This window comes from Rhagoletis pomonella, unplaced genomic scaffold (genome assembly GCF_013731165.1).
Source record: "Rhagoletis pomonella isolate Grant_MI unplaced genomic scaffold, Rhpom_1.0 Rhpom_scaffold_00007, whole genome shotgun sequence".
In the NCBI taxonomy this organism is placed as follows: domain Eukaryota; kingdom Metazoa; phylum Arthropoda; class Insecta; order Diptera; family Tephritidae; genus Rhagoletis; species Rhagoletis pomonella.
The window spans coordinates 59,871,968-59,876,137 of NW_023458561.1; the positions used below are offsets into that span (position 1 = coordinate 59,871,968).

Consider the following 4,170-nt stretch of genomic DNA (forward strand, 5'->3'; position numbering starts at 1 on the left):
AACATGGTTAACATCGGCGGCATACATATCTCTCCACCGAAGCCACTTCCCACCGATTTACAGACATTTTTGGATGAGGCTGAGCATGGTGCCATTTATTTTAGCTTTGGCACCCAAGTTGAGACTAAGGACATGCCGCTAGAAAAGCTACAGATATTTACCGATGTCTTTCGTCAATTGAAGCAACGCGTCTTGTGGAAGTTCGAAAACGACAGCATACCAAATGTACCAGATAATGTTATCATTAAAAAGTGGTTGCCACAAAACGATATCTTGGCACACCCTAACATGCGCGCTTTTATCTCCCACGGAGGCCTTTTCGGCTTACAGGAATCCGTCTACCATGGCGTACCCATATTGGGTATGCCGTTCTTCTTCGATCAGGTAAATTGAAACATAAACCAAAATATACATATTTTTTGTTCAAACACTGCAATTTCTTCCTAACTCGAGTCCGTTTCTTCACCAGCAAATAAATCTGCTGAAAGCTGAATTTTCTGGATATGCCGTTGCTTTGGATTTTCGTAGACTTACACGCGAAACTCTAAAGAATGGCCTGGAGCAGGTGCTCTTCAACGCCACATATCGGGATACCGCTCAAAAGTGTTCCCGTATTTTCCGTGATCGTCCAGTTGATCCGCGTGAGACGTTACTCTATTGGATCGACTATGTAATACGCCACAATGGCGCACGTCATTTGCGCGCTGCTGGTATGGATTTAAAATGGTACGAATTCTACTTACTGGATGTGGCTGCTCTGGTCATGGCTGCTGTGGCAGCCGCTGTCGGAGCGTCTGTTTTGTCAATGCGTTGGCTTTTAAGAAGGATGAAAGGTGGAAGTAGTAAACGAAAAGTACAATAAGAAAATAAATTAAATGCACATTTTCGTTTTTGTTTTGTCCAACAAACTTCTAAGGGCCGAAAACTTCGACTTATGAATACTTCGAATTTTTTAGTGTTTATTATATATCTTGTCGAAAAAAAATTTTAATTATTAATTATTATATTAATTTATTCGTGTTCATGTCCTAATAGTTTTCTTGGGAATTCAAATAAAAAATGTACACGAAAAAAACTGGTCGCACATAACCAAGCATAGCTCGGTTAATCATAACACTAAAATAAAAATCGGTAGACACTTAAAAAGCTGGAAGCATTTTCCACCTTACTGCATCATTTATTTTTAGTAACAAAAATCAGTGTAGAAACGAGGACCAAGAAAGAAATCGATCGCGAGTTAATATTGCCCAAAAAGCTGGAAAATCCCAGCATGTTCCATAACGACATCGCAAAAAAGCTAAAATTTCCGAAGTCTACCGTTACTTATGTGCTTAAAAAATACAATGAATGTTTATCTTTAAAAAGGAACCCTTGTAGTGGCAGAAAAAAAGGATTTGCTTGCGAAATTAAGGCAAAGGAAGTGTTATCTGCTTTTAAGAAAAATCCTGGACTTTCGGTAAGAGATGTCGGCAAAAAATTAAACATGTCGTCTTCGTATATACAAAAAGTATGCAAAACAGCAGGACTACGTTCTTACAAAGTGAATGCAGCACCTAATCGCAACGGTAAGCAAAATTTGTTGGCGAAACAACGTGCTCGGAAATTGTACGACAGTCTCATACAAAAATTTGGCTGTATTGTTATGGATGACGGATCGTACGTAAAAGCCGATTTTAAACAAATCCGGGGCCGCGAATTTCACACTGCAAATAAAAGAGGCAATGTTGCAGATAAATATAAAAACAAAAAGTTTGACAAATTTCCCAAAAAGTTTCTCATTTGGCAGGCAATTTGCCAATGCGGCTTCAAAAGTGATCCCTTTGTAAGCACTGGTACAATTAACCAAGAAATTTATGCTAAGGAGTGTCTGCAAAAGCGACTTTTACCTCTTATACGGCTTCATAAAGATCCAGTGCTTTTTTGGCCTGATCTCGCGATATGTCATTACGGAAAAATGGCTTCAGGATGGTAACATAGAAACAAAGTGTATTTTGTAGCAAAAGAGGTGAATCCACCTAATTGTCCAGAGCATCGGCCGATCGAAACCTACTGGGCCGTTATGAAATCCAAACTTCTTAAGACCCACAAAGCTGTAAAAAACGCACAACAATTCAAAAATAAATGGCAGCAGGTTTCCAAGGAAATCACTGAAACTTCTGTGCAAGGGCTAATGAAGGACATAAAGTCAAAATTGCGATCGTTTGCTTATTACAAGGAGAATTAACTCTTTTTTAACGAATTTCAATAAAACTAAGTTTAGATGTAAATATATGTAAATATCGTTGAATTCCATTAATATATTTATGTTTTAGAACGTTTTAACTGTGACCAGTTTTTTTCGTGTACATTCTTTATTCAGAAATATGAAAATATTTTTCAGTAGTAGCTGGCTGTTTTTTGCCAGATATGAATCTGGGTCGTTTCGGTTACGTAGACCCGACTGTAGTAGGACCAGTAAAAGTCTGTTTCTACACCTCTGCTTCAATAATGCTCCATTTATGTATACATATATCTCTGCTAAAAGTCAATCAAAGACATTTTGACGATACTTTTGAACTTGGATTCAGTCGTGTTTTGCCTAATCTTCCAGATTTTCGTTTACATTTTCATTTTCTCCTACATATTATTTAAAATTTGTTTTCTTTGACATACATATATGAAGATGTATATACGTACGTATTTATCTAGACTGCAACATAGTACCATGATAAATATTTACATGCATATGCAATGCATATTATGTATGTAATCTTATGCAAACAACAAGTTTCGTCGCGAAAATAATACGACAGTCATAAAAAATTTGGGATTTCCCTTAAGTAATTCGATTTATAGAATGTACGCGCGAGCATTTTTATGCGACCAGTTCGAGTTATGGAAGTACGTAGTAACGGAGTCATAAGACCATGTACTTAATGCTCTAAATCCTATTGCCGCCGAATTTAGTTCAAGTTTAGAAAATTTGTTTTATAGAAGTTCGTGTTATGGAAGTTTGACTGTAGTTTCTTTCCCACTATAGAATTTTGTATTACTCTTATTATTAGCTTAAGTCTCGCATTTAGTATTTGTATTAGTCTTCGTCTTTGTATTAACATTCGTACGCGTTTTTGTAATCGCTTTCGTCTGTGTACGAGCTTTTGTATTTTTTTTATCGCATTTGGCTTCGTATTCGTCTCCGCATTACGCATTCGTTTTCGCGTTCGTCTTCGGGTGCTTCGCGAGTTCGTCTTTGTCTTCTTATTCGCATCGGATTGGTCTTCGCGTTCGGGATCAAGTTCGTCTCCGTTATTCGTCTTCGTCTTTGTATTCATCTTCGTATTGATCTTCGTAACCGACCGTAATTTTTTCTTCAAATTCCTCTTAGTATTCGTCCTCTTCTGATCTACGCCCTCGTATTCGTTTTTGTGTCCGTATTCGTTGTAAATTCCGCATGGTTGTAAATTATTTTGGAGAACTGTAATAGGGTATTTCCACCAAGCCTTAACTGCAGTTTATGCCCATTGGAGATTATCACTCGAACGGGGTAATTGCTCATATTAAGCACAATCAAACGAAAGTAGAAAAGCAAAAAGTAAGAAATAAACATTGCCAATCACTCCATGTTAAAATAGGAAAAGGAAAGTTTAACCTGCAAATTGTAAGTTGCTAGAGCACTTTGAAAGCTCGAAATTGACCCCAAAATAAGCCAATGTTTACCGTTATTTTTACGATAGAAACCGAATTCGTTACTTACAAAATTGAATCTGTCGATAGGTTTGGAATTATATCTTTGAAACGCCACACTTTTTTTTTAAATCGCTTTATAAGTTCTCGTGCAATGACCGTTTTAGTAAAGCTCTAAAAATTACAACTACAACATTTCAGCATAGCCTCCACATCGAAACGTAGGACGTGGTCTAGGTCAAAAAATTCAAAAAAATTTCAAACTTGTTTTAGAAGTGTTAGAACTTTTTATGAGTATAAAGTTTTATAGCCCATCCAATTTTAGTATAATCATGATAAAAGCATAGTAAGGTATAACCCTTCTCTAAATTCGTCGGCCATGGTTTCATGAGAGCGGGTTTCACTGTATTACAAAAAAGATAAATAATTTGTATAGATATAGATATAAACAAGTTCAGTGGCAACACATATCTCACCATTTCCGTATCAAAGTGTTTTGAGCACTTC

The 4,170-nt window shown here is 36.7% G+C and overlaps 2 protein-coding genes across 2 annotated transcripts in view; one reads left to right on the top strand and one right to left on the bottom strand.

Annotated features, from left to right (window-relative positions):
• LOC118743202 (UDP-glucosyltransferase 2-like) overlaps positions 1 to 4,170 on the bottom strand; it is a 93,067-nt gene that overhangs the window by 80,482 nt on the left and 8,415 nt on the right. The gene's annotated exons all lie outside the window — the stretch shown is intronic.
• Positions 1 to 4,170, top strand: part of LOC118743923 (UDP-glucuronosyltransferase 2B7-like) — a 21,067-nt gene that overhangs the window by 265 nt on the left and 16,632 nt on the right. The window lies entirely within an intron of this gene.